The 17358-nt window shown below is 48.1% G+C and overlaps 1 protein-coding gene across 2 annotated transcripts in view; it reads right to left on the reverse strand.

Annotated features, from left to right (window-relative positions):
* Positions 1–17358, reverse strand: part of KIAA1671 (KIAA1671 ortholog) — a 239253-nt gene that overhangs the window by 208001 nt on the left and 13894 nt on the right. The window lies entirely within an intron of this gene.

A 17358-nucleotide genomic window follows, 5' to 3' on the forward strand; every position in this document is an offset into this window, starting at 1 on the left:
GGCAGGCATCCCTCCCACAGGGCCCGCCCCACCCTGACATCTTGTGAGCCCAGAACTAAAGCGAAGGATATGATTCATTCAAGACAAGGCCCTTCATCAGCAGAGGAAGGAAACCAGGCCAAAGATCCGGTACCAAATTTAACTACTTCCCCCCTCCTTCCAATGTCCCCCTGAAATACACACACAGACACACACACAGACACACACACGGCATCTCTTCCCCTCCATGGGTAAGGCAGACACACACACACACGGCATCTCTTCCCCTCCATGGGTAAGGCAGACACACACACACACACACACACACACACGGCATCTCTTCCTCTCCATGGGTAAGGCAGACACACACACACACACACACACACACACACGGCATCTCTTCCCCTCCACGGGTAAGGCAGACACACACACACACACACACGGCATCTCTTCCCCTCCACGCGTAAGGCAGACACACACACACACACACACGGCATCTCTTCCCCTCCAGGGGTAAGGCAGACACACACACACACACACGGCATCTCTTCCCCTCCATGGGTAAGGCAGACACACACACACACACACACACACACACACACGGCATCTCTTCCCCTCCATGGGTAAGGCAGACACACACACACACACACACACACGGCATCTCTTCCTCTCCATGGGTAAGGCAGACACACACACACACACACACGGCATCTCTTCCTCTCCATGGGTAAGGCAGACACACACACACACACGGCATCTCTTCCCCTCCATGGGTAAGGCACACACACATACACACACACACACGGCATCTCTTCCCCTCCATGGGTAAGGCGCACACACACACACACACACACACGGCATCTCTTCCCCTCCATGGGTAAGGCACACACACACACACACACACACGGCATCTCTTCCCCTCCATGGGTAAGGCACACACACACACACACACCATCTCTTCCCCTCCATGGGTAAGGCACACACACACACACACGGCATCTCCTCCCCTCCATGGGTAAGGCACGCGCGCACACACACACAAACACACACACACGGCATCTCTTCCCCTCCATGGGTAAGGCATCCACGCCAGCAGCCAACGCCAGGCCCAGGGTTGGGGGGAGGGTATCGGCAGTTACAGGCTTAACCTGCTTCAGATGGAGCATCTCCTGACCCCCAAACCTCTAGAAACACACTTGGAGAAAAATCTTCAACTGAAAGGAGTATTCCAAAGGGCGAGGTTTTTGCTGGTATTGGAGAGCTGAATGGAGTAGCTCCTCTCTCTCTTTCAAAAGGAACCCAGACAAAGAGGGAGCTAAAGAAACAAGACACTGAGCAGGAAATAAAGGCCTTTCACTACGCTGAGAATTTCAGATCCAGCAAACAAACCTGTCTCTTAGGAAGATATTAGCGTCCTCAATACCTCTGAGACAGCAGCTAATTTGTGTTTTAAATCCTGGGGGTGCAGGGAGAATTGATATGCTCAACGCCTGAGAATGTTTCACCTGAACAGATACATATTTTCACTTCCCAACAAGACAAAAGTGCCTTTCCATGTAAATACACATCCAAAAGTCAGAGAAGCAGCAGCTTGAAGGTTTTGAAACCCTTGGAAATGATCCTTTCAAATGTTCACTGGTCGACAGGTGAGTGTTTACTGCTCTCTGCCCACTCTGTCTCCTCTGGAGCTCTGTTCTGAGTGGCAGCAGCTCACAGACAGGAGGAAATTAATTCCAACACTGGCTAAGTTGCTGGAATTACCATCTTATTCCCTGGGCTATAGCTAAACCTTCTCTTGACTGAGCAAATAATACAACACAGGCAGGAACAGGGGTAAAATCAATACTCCTACAGCCTCTCCTCTGCCCCAACATCCCAGCTCTCTTTGAGGATGGACCTTCAAGGTCCAAGGACCTTCAGCCTCCAGGTAAGCAGAGAGTGCACAAAGCAGAAGATATTGGTGAGAGCTCTGAGCACCCTTCATCCTTGTTGTGTGATCCTGGCCAAATCACTTACCTTCTCAGGGCCTCCATTTCCTCAGGGGATAATAGCAAGGAGCCCTGGTGGCACAATGGTTAAGTGCTAAGCTGATAACTGAAAGGTCGGCAGTTCGAACCCACCATCGGCTCCTCGGGAGAAAGATGCAGCAGTCTGCTTCCATGAAGATTACGGCCCTGGAAACTCTATAAAGGCAGTTCTACTCTGTTGTATAGGATCGCTAGGAGTCGGAGTTACCTCAACGGTAAGATGTTTGTTTTTGTTTTTGGTACCTACCTGTCATAGTCTGAGGACTTTAACACTCAGGGGGTCTAAATACGCTCGATAAACCTTAGTCACTGCCATGTTCATCCCACTATAGTCTGGGGAAAAAAAACTAAACCAGTTGCCACGGAGTCAGCTCTGACTCACGGCAACCCCATGAGCGTCAGAGTAGAACTGCGCTCTATAGGGCTTTTAATGGCTAATTTTTTGGAAGTAGATTGCCAGGCTTTTCTTCTGAGGTGCAAACTGTCAACGTTTCAGTTAGCAGTCAAGTGCATTAACCACTGTACCACCCAGGGACTCCCCACTATAGTGACAGTGACCTCTTTGGGGAAATCTGATCACTTCACGCCCTTGCTTAAGCCCCCCAGAGTCAACTGGAAAGAAATCCAAAGCCCTTGTATGACTCTGTGCCCAGCCCCCCAGTCTCTGATCCAGCTATGCTGGCCTCCTGGCCAATCTCCCAGGGGAAAGCCTTTGAACATGCTGCTCCCTCTGTGAGGAGTGCCCTCCCCTCCCCACATCCTTTAGTCCGAGCTGTAATGGCCCTTCCTCAGAAAAGCCTGACAGGACTCCTCAACTAAAACACATCCCCCTAGACTTCCTTCAATGCTTCCTGTTCCTCTTCTCCCTCACAGTAATCTCCACCTCCCTCTCCAGCCCATAAACTACAAGACAGCAGGGATCTCTGATGCCTAACCATCACAGAGCCTGGCCCCCAGCAGGCACCCGGTGAGTATTTTCCAAATGAATTAATTTGGCAGACAGGCCAAGGGAAGTTCAGAGAGGTAAACAGACTCACCCAAGGTCACACAGCAGGAAGTGGTAGACGAGGGGGAACCAATACCCAGGCCACTGGCCTACACACCAGTGATCCAAGTAGCCATTTGTGGGGTGCTGCACGAGGGACACAGTGATACAGGAACCCAGGACACTGACACCACCTCACAAGGACTTGAGCCCTGCAGGAAAAGCCACTTCTCACTCTCAGTTCCAAATTGCCAGGCCTGTGCCCTCTGGGCTCTGCGCCCAGGCAAGAGCCTGACCTCTTTGGCAAGGGCCATCTCAGCTAGATGACCACATAGATAAAAGCCTCTTTGGTCCTCCTGAGATTCTGGGGCTGCTGGGGGACAAGGGATGCCCTGTGCTTAAGTTGCTCCAACACTTACAGGGCAGATGCCAGCAACGGCCCATCAAGAAACTGGGCCTCCAACTCTTCAGACAGGGATTGGACTGGACTGTGGGATAGACAATGATACTGGTAAAGAATGAGCTTCTTGGATCAAGTAGACACATGTTGATATCTCCGGTCTGAAGGGGAAATGAGAGGGTAGAAGGGGTCAGAAGCTGGTCAAATGGACACGAAAAGAGAAAGTGGAAGGAAGGAGTACGCTGTCTCATTAGGGCGCAGGCAATTAGGAGTATATAGCAAGGTGTATATAAATTTTTGTATGAGAGACTGACTTGATTTGTAAACTTTCACTTAAAGCACAATAAAAATTAAAAAAAAGGGGGGACTCGCGAAAACACAAATAATATCCCTGATAAAAATATGAAATGAGCTGGAAAGCCACATACATCTTCCATAGTAAAATAGTGACAATAATAAACCTAACTCACTGCCATTAAGTTGATTCTGACTTACAGTGACCCTACAGGACAGAGTAGAACTGCCCCATAGGGTCTCCAAAGCTGTAAATCTTGTAAAAAAAAAAAGGAAGAAAGTGGGCCTCACTCCCTTGAACCCATTCACCTACCCGGCTCCTTGCACAACCACTGTCATTCCCAGCTCTGCGTTCATGATATGCGGGAGGTTCCCAGGGCAAAGATGGCCATTGAATAGACCTGACTCGCGGAAGAAACGTTTCTCTGGCCAGGAGAAAGTCTCCATCAGGTACTGATCTCTCATTAACATTTGTGCAACATTTGTTACTCACCCTTTATAACACAGAGGGAGCAGGGACTGAGGCTCAAAACCCACATTGGCAACAGTATTTATTCAGTTGGAACTTGATGATACTGTTGGGTTTTCTTTGTATTTTTAGAATAACCTTCTATTTATGGCAAGCGAACGGGTTTTGCAACTCACACTAGTGATAAACAGTTTCATGTAAGGAAGAATAAGCAGGCTGATTTTAACACATTAGGTAATTTTATACAGGAGGTACATCAAACACAAACTAGCTGCCGTCGACTCCAACTCAGGGCGGCCCCACGTGTGTCAGGACAGGACTATGCTCCACGGGGTTTTCAGTGGCTGATTCTTCAGAGGTAGATCACCAGGCCTTTCTTCTAAAACACCTCTGGGGAATCAAATCGCCAATCTTTTCGTTAGTAGCCATGCACTTAACCGTTTGTGTGACCCTGGGACTCCATGGGAGGTACATTAAAAAAAAAAAAAAAAACCAACACCATCGCCATCGAGTCAATTCCAACTCATAGCAACCCCTTAGGACAGAGTAGAACTGCCCCACAGGGTTTCCAAGTAGTGGTTGGCAGAATCGAACTGCCGACAGTTTGGTTAGCAGCCAAACACTTAACCACTGTGCCACCACATAAACATGGTGAAAATCATGAAACTGGTGCCTGAATAGCAGAGCCTGAGAAACTATGCCCTAGTTTACTCACTCACTTATTCACACAAAGATACAGACAGGTACGTGTCCCTTGGGTAGGTCTGTAATAAACTCCTCAGCTTTAGCCAGACTCAAGTACCACAGAACATGGCAGCGCCACTCAGACCAACCTGCCTGTAAGAGTCACCTACGGAGTTTTCTTTTTTAACACAGATGCCAAATTAAGTCTGAATCTCTAGGCAGTGGCCCCAGTGCCTTATTTTTTCAAAGCTGGCGGGGAAGGTGGTTCCTACTGAGCAGACAGGGCTGAGAACCACGTTCTAGGTACTTAGCTGCGTCACCTTCCGCAGTGCCGGGGGAGCTGGATCCACAAGCATCAGGAGAGCATTCTGGAATAATGAGATCCAGGCCTTAAGCATTTCCCTAAAAGAAGGTACATGCCAAGGCATGCCCTGGGTTGATGAGAAACACGTTCTTTATTTCCACAGCATCTGCTCTACTGGACGATGTCCTGGAAAAGTTCACTTCTGAGGGAGGCCAAAATACTACTGGAAAATGACAAGAACTTACCCGCTTCCTACATCTCACCCTTCATCTACACAGAAGCCCAACAAATACAAATCTAAGAATCTCCCACAAAACTCAGGCACCAGGACACAGGCTTGGGATCCAACAGCCTGGGTTCAAATCCCAGTTCTACTGCATCCTAGCTATGTGTCCTTAGGTAAGTCACTTTGCTTCTCTGTGCCTCAGTTTCTTCATCTGTAAAGTGGGTATAATAATAATAACACCTGCCTCGTGGGGCTGATGGGAGGATGAAAGGAGTTAAAACCGTATAAAGCACTTAGAAGAGTACCCGGTTTATGGTAGATGTGCAACACATTAACCACTATTATTGTGGTGGTTGTTATCACATCTCCCTTAAAGAGGTCCACATCCTAATTCCCAGAACTGTGAGTATTATACTGCGTGGCAAAAGGGAATTAGGCTGCGGATGGAGTTACAGTTGCTAATCAGCTGACCTTGAGCTGGGGAGATTATCGTGGATTATCCAGGCAGACCCAGTGTAATCACCAAACCCCAAAACTAGACCCACTGCCATCGAGGCCCTTATATGGAGAAGAGGGAGGCAGACAAGTCAGAGAAGGAGATGTAACCATAGAAACAGGGAGGTAGGCACTGAAGGAAAGGGGCCATGAGTCAAGGAATGCGGGCAGACTCTAAAAGCTGGAAAAGTCCAAGAAACAATTCTCCCCTAGAGCCTCCAGACAGAACCAGCCTGCAGTCACCTTGATTTTAGCCCCGTGAGACCTGTTTCATACTCCCACTCCAGAACCGTGAGATGATAAATCTGTGTTGTTTGGAATCACTAGAGTCCCTGGGTAGCACATACGGTTAAGCCCTAGGCTACAAACCAAAAGGCTGGTAGTTCAATTCCATCCAGAGGCACCTTGGAAGAAAAGCCTGGAAATCTGCTTTCAAGAGGTCACAACCACAAAAACCCTATGGAGCTCAGTACTATTCTGCACATGTGGGGTCACCATGGGTCAGAATCAACTTGACGGCAACTGGTTTTGGTTTTTGGTTTTAAGCCACTAGTTTGTGGTAATTTTTCACAGCAGTCCTAGGAAACTCATAGTCCCTTCCATGCCCCGCAAAAAGGAAACAGGAGCCCTGAGTTACAGAGGACACCCACATGGAGAACGTGTGGGGCCAGGGGGCTTTGGGGCCCTGTGGTTTGGTTTGTTTAGTAAAACACTTATGAGTAAAGGAATAAAGACTATGACACTGCACGTGGGGGGTGGGGGGAGACGAGAAATTTAACTCCGAGGCCGGAGATCAATTGAGCCACAATTAAAACCCCTGTCCCCAGAGGCCTGGGCCAAGAGTCGAGGTGAGACCTCCGCTTCCCCAACTCCAAGCCCTGCCCTCTCAGGACTCCAGCCCCCTTCCCACCCCTCCTCACCACCACCCTGTGACTCAAAGGGCATGGAGATGGTCCATGACTCCAACCTGTCATCACATCAGACCTCTGGGGCTCTTGTAAAATACAGATTCCTGGGCCCCGCCAAAACCCCCAGATAAGCACAGGGTTAGAGGGTCTCAGACACACTTAGGTCTTTCTTCCCTTAATCCATGGGCTCCATGAAGCCAGATCTGGGAACTGCTACCCAGGAGGAAGTCAGGGGTAAGATCCACACACTGTCCCACTAGCCTCACCCAGGCCACCAGTACCATTTGTCCAGGGCCCAAAGGGCACAGAAAACAGTACAAAACAGGCCTTGGACCAAACATTATATCCAGAATCCCTGGACAGAAAGGGGGCCTGAGAGGCCACCTTGTTCATCTCCCCTCCCCCGCCCCGCCTCCACTACCCTATCAGTTTCCCCATTTTCAAAGAAACACATTCCCACTCTTGTAAGGTCATCCAATAAACACAGAGAGATGTGATGGACTCTGATACAGTGCAATTTAATATAATTATTATATTATATAATTATTAACATATTATTACATCAATAGTAATCTTAATAACAGCCACGAAGTACAGAGCACCAACAATGTGCTCGGCACCGGGATAAAAACTTCATAGGCAGTATCTCAGTCAATCCTCACAACAGCCCTATAAAGTGGTTTTATTATCATGCCATTTAACAGATGGCGAAGCTGTGGCTGAGGACTGAACTGGCCCAAAGTCACACAAGCAGTAAGTGGTGAAGCCAACGATTCCAACCCAGGCTTACTGGAGTCCAGAGCTTCGCTGCTCTGCTCTTTCCTCTCCCCTTATAATGCGGCCGTTTGTTGAGCACCTAAACCTGTTGTCAAGTCGATTCTGACTCACGGCGACCCTTGTGTTATAGAGTAGTAGAACTAAGCTCCCAAGGGTTTTCTTGGCTGTAACCTTTACAGGCAGACTGCTGGGCCTTTCTTTCACGGCATCTCTGGATGGGTTAGAACCAACAACCTCTCAATTAGTTGTCAAGCACGAACTGTTTACACCACCCAGGGACCTCATTAAGTACCTAAAAAAAAAAAAAAAAGTACCTACTATGTGCCAAATTCTCAAACACTACTTTGAAATGGGTATCGCTACCACACCCATTTTACAGATAAGGAAACTGAGGTAGAGGAAAGTGACATGACTGGTCCAGAGAAAAGACTGGAACCCGAGTCTGTCTCATTCTGGAGCAGTGCCATACTTACTGGGCTATGGCTCAAGAAGTTCCAGTCGTCCTACTCCTACTTCCCCACTCTGATTGGCACAGTCTCCAGAAGGCTCTGTTCTCTCGGGGCAGGGAAGGCCAAGGTCTCCACCCTCAGCCCAGGCACCCAGCCCAGCGGCATCTCTCCTGCAAAGCTGAACAGTCTCAGGCCTGGCCAGAGGCGGGTGCTCCATGGGCTGAGCTGGAAAGCAGGTGAGGAAAGGGCCCAAACACGTTCCTCCACCCCCCTCCCCCCAGGTGCTGAGCATGTCTTCATGTCATGACCAGCCCGGTGGGCTCTCTGCTCAACCTGGGGAGCGCCCAAGCCTGGCGGGCAGCCAGTAGGTGTTTGAGCTCCACCCAGACAACTCCTGGGCTTCACCTGCCAAGGGGCCAGTGACAGGTCCCCCCAATAATACAGGGAGGCAGAGAGAGTGTAGGGTGGAAAGAGGAATAAATTAGGATGCAGAAATCCTAACATCTTGTCCCTGCTCAAGGAGCCCAGATAGGGCAACAGTTAAGCACTTGGCTGCAAACCAAAAGGTTGGCGGTGCAAAATCTCTGCTCCACAAGAGAAAGACCTGGCAGTATGCTCTCATAAAGATTACAGCCTTGGAAACCCCTGTGGGGCAGTTCTACTCTGTCCTATAGGGTCGCTATGAGTTGGAACTGATTCCACAGCAACGGGTTTGTCCCTGCTCAGCTTCCTGCCGGCTGTGTGACCTTGAGCAAAACACTCATCCTCTCCAAGTCTTTTGTTCCCTACCCTAGAAAGGAAAGCTTCCAAAAGAAAGGCACAAAAATCCAGACAGCCTTGTGAAGGCTGGGATCCAACGCCCGCCCCTGGGGATTCTGCCGCTTGTTCCACACACAGCGAATTGCTGAATGTGAAACAATCCACGTCCCCAGGGGGACACACCCAGCTCAGTGTTCCAGCTATAGCAGGGCTAAGAGCTTGGAGTTGCTGGCTGGGGGGTGGACATCAGGGATGTCCAAGGCCCTAGAGGCCAGAGATTGGCAAGTCCCTGGCCAGCTGCCTCACCAATTCCCGCCACTTCCCACAAGGTATAGGGGAGCCACACGACAAGCCCCCAGTGAATGGAAGAGAATGTGGAAGGTGCAGGGAAACCCATCTCCGCTGCTGGAAAAGTAAACCAAAGCTCCTATCCTCTGGAGGGGAGTGAGCAGTGTCATTGCCAAGTGCAAATTGAGGCCAGGGAGACAAAATGAAATGAGCAGGGAGTTTAGATACCCTGGCTATATTTCCCTGGACGAGTCAACTCCCTCAGTTTTCTCATCTAGAAAAAGGGACCAATATTACCCATCTGGTGGGGTCATCCTGAGGTTGAATCATATGAAATTGCAATATTCCACCACTGTTGACCTACAAAATGGATAAGTGCAGCGTGCAGTGTGAGAGCAACAGATGCTCGTCAAAACAGAACCCAACACAACTGAATGCAATGAAGTATCCTGGAAGGGATCCTGAACAGAAAAAAGGACATGAGGTAAAATCTAAGAAAAATCTAAATCAACTATGAATTTTAGGTTTTTTTTTTAATAATGTATCCATATGGGTTCATTATTTATAACAAAAACATCATACTACTGTAAGATGGTAGTAATAATAAGTGCAGGATAGGAAACCCTGGTGGCGTAGTGGTTAAGTGCTACGGCTGCTAACCAAGAGGACGGCAGTTCAAATCTGCCAGGCGCTCCTTGGAAACTCTATGGGGCAGTTCTACTCTGTCCTATAGGGTCGCTATGAGTCGGTATCGACTCAACGGCAGTGGGTTTGGTTGGAGTGTGGGATATATGGGAATTCTCTACATTATCGTCTCAATTTTTCTGGAAATCTAAACCTATTCTAGAGAAAATAAAGTCTATGAAAAAGAAAAGGGACAACTGGAACAACCAGAACGGAAATAATGAGAACATTCACGCATTGTGAAGAATGTAATCAATGTCCCCAAACAACCTGTGTAGAAATTGTTGAAAACGCAAAACCAAACCTGTTGCCATCAAGTCGATTCCGACTCATAGCAACCCTAAAGGACAAAACAGAACCGCCCCACGGGGTTTCTAAGGAGCACCTGGAGGATCTGAACTGCCAACTTTCTGGTTAGTAGCTGTAGCTCTTAACCACTACACCACCAGGGATTCTGGAAATTGTTGAATGGTAACCTAAACTGCTATGTAAACCTTCACCGAAAACACAATAAATCATTAAGAAAAAAAAAGAAAGAAAGAAAAGGGGGATGTCCATCGGCAGATGAATGGATAAACAAAATGTAGCCTATACATACAATGGAATATTATGCAGCCATAAAGAGGAATGAAATCCTGATGCATGCCACAACACTGAAGAACTTTGAAAACATTGCAAAAGGACTGTATGATCTCACCTATATGAAATAAGCAAATATACAGAAACCAAAGATTATTAGTAGTCACCAGAGGTGGGAAGCAGAATAGGGGGTTTTTTGTTTGGGGAGCAGTGAGTTTATGTTAATGGTGGTGGAATCATTTGTGAAAGGATATCAAGAACGGTTGCACAACATGAAGGAGTAATCAATGTCACTGAAGTACACATGTAGAAATTGTTCTATTGGTAAACATTTTGACACATATAATTTCACCACAATAAGAAAACAAGGGGAGAAGAAATCTCGCACCCCTTAACCATCACCCTCCAATCCTCTGCGCGCACCCCTGGTCTTAGCAGCCACTTACCTGCTCCATGTCTATAGGTTTGCCTATTCTGGACGTTTCGTGTGGATGGAGCTGCATAATGTGTGATCCTTTGTGACTGACTTCTCCCACTTAGCACAATGTTTTCAAGGCTCGTCCATGTAGCGTGTATCAGTACTTCACTCCCTTTCATGGCTGGATAATACGCCATTATATGGACACACCACATTTTGTTTATCCATTCATCTGTGGATTAATGGGGTTTCTTTTTTGGGGTGATGGAAATGTTCTAAGGTTGACTGTGGTGATGGCTGCACAACTCTGTGAATATACTAAAAGCTGTTGAATTGTACATTTTCAAAGGATAGGTTACATGGGATGTGAATTCTACTTCAATAAAGGTCTTAAAAAAAAACTGAACTTGAGAGCAAAATTACTGCTTTGAAGAAGCAGCGAGCAGAGTTGAGCAGGAACCCAAGCCCCTCCTCTGTTCTAGAAGACTGTGCTTTCCTCATCCATGGAGCAAAGACCTGAAACATTTGCACACCCTCCCAAATATAACAACCAGACAAGCACCACAACTACACAGCTCCCCAGTGGGTGGCCCGTTAAAGTTTTCAAAGCATGGTCCTGGGCATGGCAGATGGTTATGTGCGTGCCATGGTGACACAGTGACAACTACATTTTAAGTGATGTGTTTTCCTGGGTGGTGCAATGGTTAATGCACTCTGCTGCTACCCAAAAGGTTGGCAGTTTGAGTCCATCCAGAGGTGCCTCAGAAGAAGGGCCTGGTGATCTACTTCTGAGTCACCATGAGCCGGTGTCAACTCCATAGCAATTGATTTTTTTCCATGTGTCTTAGATCAAATATAACTAGCCCACCCTACATCTTTTTAAATGTTCCTATTTAAGTTGAAAAAGTGAGTCAAAGTGTGGTACATCCACATAATGGAATATAATTTGGCCATAAAAAGGAATGAAGTGCTGAGATATGCTACGACGTAGATGAACCTTGGAAATGTTATGCTAAGTGAAAGAAGCCAGACACAAAAGGCAGAATCCCACTCATAGGAAATGTCTAGAACAGGCAAATCTATAAAGATAGAAAGTAGATCAGTGGTTTTCCAGGGCCTTGGGGAGTTGGGGGGGTTAGGTGTGTCGGCTAAGAGGTTGTTGCTGCTGTTAGGTGCTGTTGAGTTGATTCCGACTCATAGTGACCTTATGTGACAGAGTAGAATTGTCCCTTAGAGTTTTCTAGGCTGCAGTCTTTACAGGAGCAGATCGCCAGCCCGGTCTTCCCTTGCAGAGCCACTGTGTGGGTTTGGGCCATAAACCTTTCAGTTAGCAGCCAAGTGCTTAACTGTTGCAACACCAGGGCTCCTTGAATTCATCATGCACAGGTCCCCAAAACTCAGGCTCTATGTGAGTTCACATCCCAGCTCTGCCATCTCATAGCTGAGTGGTCGTGGGCTAGTGACTTCACCTCTCTGGGCCTGAATTTTCTCATCTGGAAAATGGGCACAAAAATAGTTCCTACCTCATGGAGTCGCCGCAGGAACTAAATGAATCAGCACAGTGCCCAGCATCGTAGGTGGTTGATAAATGGTATCAGCTTTGACAAAGAAACCAAGACTCATGGAAGGAACGGGACCAGCCTGAGATCACATGGCTGGAAAACGTGGGGCTGGAAACCTGAACCTCAGTCCTCAACTGCACAGAAATGCTACCTCCCACACAGTCGAGAGGCCTCACCCGGCCTGCCCCATCCAGGTCCAAGTCCGACTGATAAATCCTTTCCTGAAAGTAAGCACACCTTGAAAAGCAGCCAGGGCTTTACTGAAGGCCCGCCAGGTGACAAGACTTCCCAGAGCTGGCCAAACTCCCACAGTACAAACAAGCCAGGGAGGCACAGGTGGGCAGGGGGTAGACATGGGGAGCCGGCAGGAGCACAGCACTGAAGAGTCAACACATGCCTGCAACTATTATTATTTGGTGGTCAGTATTATTCACACTGGTAGTGCAGTGGTTAAGTGCTCGACTGCTACCCAAGAGGTCAGCAGTGTGAATTCAGCCACTCCACAGGAGAAAGATGTAGCAGTCTGCTTCTGAAAAGATTACAGACTTGGAAACCCTGTGGGGCAATTCTACTGTCTTTAAGGCTATGCGTTTGGTTTGGGTTGGTACAGATTGACTAAGGAGCCCTGGTGGCGCAGTGGTTACGAGCTGAGCTGCTAATGGAAAGGTCAGTGGTTTGAGCCCACCAGCTGCACTGCAGGAGAAAGATGTGGCAGTCTGCTTCCGTAAAGATTCAGCCTTGGAAACCCTATGGGGAGGTTTGCTAGGAGTCGGAATAGGGTCGCTATGAGTAGGAATAGACTTGACAGCAAAAGGTTTGGTTTTTTGGATATTATTCATTCTCAGTATTATTTTCTCCCAGATTTGCTTTGGGAATCCCTAGTCACTCACTAGACAAATATTTACCTAATACACCTACCTTATGCCAGGTGCTGTGCTAGGGACTGGGGACAAAACAGTGAGTAAAACCAAGTCCCTGCTCTCCTGGAAGTGACAGTCTCATGGGGCTGACAGATCTTAGAGACATAAACATACAAATAATTATGTGGCAGTCAGCTGGGAGATGCGCTGAGAGGATCAGGGAGAGGAGGGCTGAGGGGAGGGCTGTCTTTCACCTCCACCTTCAGACGCCAGGCTTCCACTCCTGCACCCTGACTCCAAATCCATCCTCTCTTCATCAGAAAAAAGGATTTTCTTTTTTTTAAATTTTATTGTGCTTTAAGTGAAAGTTTACAAATCAAGTCAGTCTCTCATACAAAAACTTACACACACCTTGCTATGTACTCCTAGCTGCTCTCCCCCTGAGATAGCACACTCTTCCTCTCCACCCTGTATTCCCTGTGTCCATTCAGCCAGCTTCTGTCCCCCTCTGCCTTCTCATCTCCCCTCCAGATGGGAGCTGCCCACATTGTCTCATGTGTCTACTTGAGCCAAGAAGCTCACTCCTTACCAGTATCATTTTCTATCTTATAGTCCAGTCCAATCCCTGTTTGAAGAGTTGGCTTCAGGAATGCTTCTAGTCTTGGGCTAACTAAGGGTCCAGGGACCATGACCTCCGGGTTCCCTCTAGTTTCAGTCAGACCATTAAGTCTGGTCTTTTTATGAGAATCAGAAGGATCTTTTTAAAACCCAAGCCAGATTCTGTCACTAAGCACCACTCCACATTGTCCTGAACTGGCCCCTGAGACCCAACCCAGTCCTCTGATATCTCTCTCCCCCATCACTCCCTCCATTCCAGCCACAATGGCTGCCCCTGGGCTTTTCCAGCACTCCCTGCTTGCTTCTGCCTCAGGACCTTTGCACTTGCTGGTCTCTCTGCCTAGAATGCTTTCCTAGTTGGTAACATCCTGAATGGGCTCTTAAGAAGGCTCCTTCTTCTCCCTCAGGTCTCAAATGTCATTTCCTCAAAGAGCCCTTCCCTGGCCACCTGATCTAAAACAGACACCCACCTCTATTTTACCATCTCTCTTAATTACTAACAGTCTCTGTTTTATTTATGGTCTTGTGTGTCTGCCTCTTCCCACTAGAATGTCAGGTCCATGCAGGCACTCAACTGGTGTATCCTTAGGACCTAGACCAGTGCTTGGCACACAGTAGGTACTCAATAAACATTGATGGATGGATGGAAGGACAGATAGATGCATGAGCGGTGGATGTGTAAATGGAAAAATGAATGGATGGATGGAAGACGAGACGGGAGGATAGATGGATGGGTGGGTGGGTGGGCGGTGAGTAGGTTGGTGGGTGTATGAAAGGAAAATGGATGGATGGATGGAAGAATAGGTGGAAGGATAGGATGGATGGGTGGGTGGATGGTAGGTGGATGGATGAATAGAAATACGGATGGATGGGCAGATGGATGGGTGGGTGGATTATGGATGGATGGATAGATGGATATAACCAGGAATGGCCACAAGAAACTCAGTCATCCTCCCAACTCTCTGCCTACAAGCCAAACTCCTTCCTCGTTTTGATCAACCCCTTCCCCCCCACAAAATAAAGTTGCTGGGTACAAATTTGTTACCATATCCCACAACAACAACTGAATGGATCACCTCTAAGTTTGGGGGAGATATTTGGGAGATACTACATTGTAGGTAACAATGGGCTCAAACATGCCATTGATCATGAAGATGCCACAAGACCAGGCAATGTTTCGTTCTCTTACCCATAAGGTTGCCATGAGTCAGAGCCAACTCGATGGCAACTAACAATAACAACTTATGGGTACAAATTCACTCTGGAAGATCCAAGAGCGACCTTCAAGATTTGTCAGCCATCCTCCAGAGTGGCTGAAATGGACAAACAGGGCCTGGGGGACTGCTAATGAAGGGCAACCTGGCACGGTCTTGGTGTCATGGACCAGAAAAACAAGTAGTGGTTTTTCAAGATTAGCCACCAAAGAGGACTCCAGGAGCAGGCACTCAAATTACAGACACTGGGTTGACAAGAGAGCTGCTTCTGGTGTGGACAGCTCTGTATAGCCTCAGAAAAAAATTGCAGTAATAACTAGGGTGGCTGCCTTGCACTGATCACTTCCTGGGTGCTCCTCACCTTCCATGCAGGAGACCCAGGTTTGCTCCTTGACCAATGCACCTCATACACAGCCACCACCTGTCTGTCAGCCGAAGTTTCTGTGTTGCTATGATGCTGAACAGGTTGCAGTGGCATTTCCAGACTAAGAAAGACTAGGAAGAAAGGTCTGGTGATCTAACTTGGAAAGTAGCCAGTGAAAACCCTATGGATCACAACAGTCCAATCGGCAACTAATCGTGGGGATGGCGCAGGCCCGGGCAGCATTTCATTCCATTTTGCATAGGGTCGCCATGAGTCAGGGACTAACTCAATGCCCACTAACAACAAAGGTGTGAGGCTACGGTTATAAAAGTCTCCCAAGCGATGCAGAAAAAATTTAACTTGAAGGCAGTATTAATAATAATGATAACTACGATGTATGAGGAGAATTCAGAGAGCTAAAGCGTAGCAAGTATTTAGCCGAAGGGCATGGAGTCTGGCTCAGTGTTGTCATTGTTGGTGCTGCTGTGGTTGTGTTCTAAGTGTACTAGAGGAGGCGGAGGAGGAAGAGGAGGAAGGCACACTGGCTGTGTTTCTGGAGGTGTGCTGGGAGCTTTTACAGGTTGTGGCACAACCACCCCATAAGGTGAGACCTACCATTAGCCCATTTTACAGAGAAATAAACCGAGGGTGGACGGGGTCACCCAGTCACAGAGCTAGTAAAGAGCAACATCACTACACTGTGGATGTCACCAACCTCAGCTCACCTCTGAAAACAAGGCTTATTTACCACCCTGCCCTCTGGCTCCCCAAACCCCGGACCTTGGCACACCCCTCCCGTCACTGGCCCTCCGGGTACCCCCCTGCCACAGTCCCAGTTTTCAGAGCTTCTCGGAGGTGGCCGGCTGACTCTCTCCCTCTCCCCCGGGCAACACAAGGTCTGACCTCCGGAAGCCACTGCTGCTGGAGCAGAAGGAGGACAGGTTCTCAGTGAGCTCATCTTATCCTCCTACAGGGCCACCTCCAGCCCGCTGGGACCATCCAGCAGCTTTAACTTGGAAAACACCCAGGCCTCCACGGGGACAGGAAGCATCCCTGTGCGATAAAGATCAAGACTGGCTTGCGAGCATCTAGAGTTCTTTGTGCGGCCAAAGCACTGGCCCAGGCCAGGTCCTAAACAGCTCCACGCCCTGCCTGCAGGAAGTGAGGGGGTCAGCACCTCCCAGCCCAGGCCCAATGTCCAAATCCACCAGTTGTAGATTACAGCATTCTAAGAAGGGGGTTAATCACTTCACAAGAAGAAAAAACAGGCTGTTGCTGTTATTAGCTGCCGTCAAGTCAGCCCCCCACTCATGGCCACCCCATGCACAACGGAAAGAAATGCTGCTGGTTTCTGGGCCATCCTCATGATCAGTTCCAGATCAGACCACTGTGACCCACAGGGTTCTCACTGGCTGATTTTCATAAGTAGGTTGCCAGGCCTTTCATCCTAGTCCATCTTAGTCTGGAAGCTCCGCTGAGACCTGTTCAGCATCATGGCAACACGCAAACCTCCAATGACAGACAGGTGATGGCTACGCATGAGGTGTGTTGGCTGGGAATCAAACCCTGGTCTCCCACATGGAAGACAAGAATTGTACCACTGAATCACCAACAGCTAATAAGAATTGAGCATTTGTGGGTTCTAGGCACTTCACAGACATCAACTGATTTAATGCTCACAACAACTTTGTGAAGTAAGAACTATTATTATTCTCATTTTGCAGAGGAAAACAGAGCTCAGAGAGGGGCAGTCACCTGCCCAAGACCACACAGCTAGGAAGTGACAGCAGCAGGATTCGAACTCAAGCTACCTGAGAACAAAGTCCACATTCTAAACCCAAGATACACTGCTGACATCTGTCAGTCAATATGTATGTATGTAGGGTATGATTAACAAGTTAAAAAACACACCTCAAAGTATTACCTGTAGTGGCCTCTAGAATGTGTGATATAAGGGATTTATTTTCTCCTAATTGTTTATTGAAGGAGCCCTGGTGGTACAGTGCTTAAAGTGC

Source organism: Elephas maximus, chromosome 22, assembly GCF_024166365.1.
Source record: "Elephas maximus indicus isolate mEleMax1 chromosome 22, mEleMax1 primary haplotype, whole genome shotgun sequence".
NCBI classification, from domain to species: Eukaryota; Metazoa; Chordata; class Mammalia; order Proboscidea; family Elephantidae; genus Elephas; species Elephas maximus.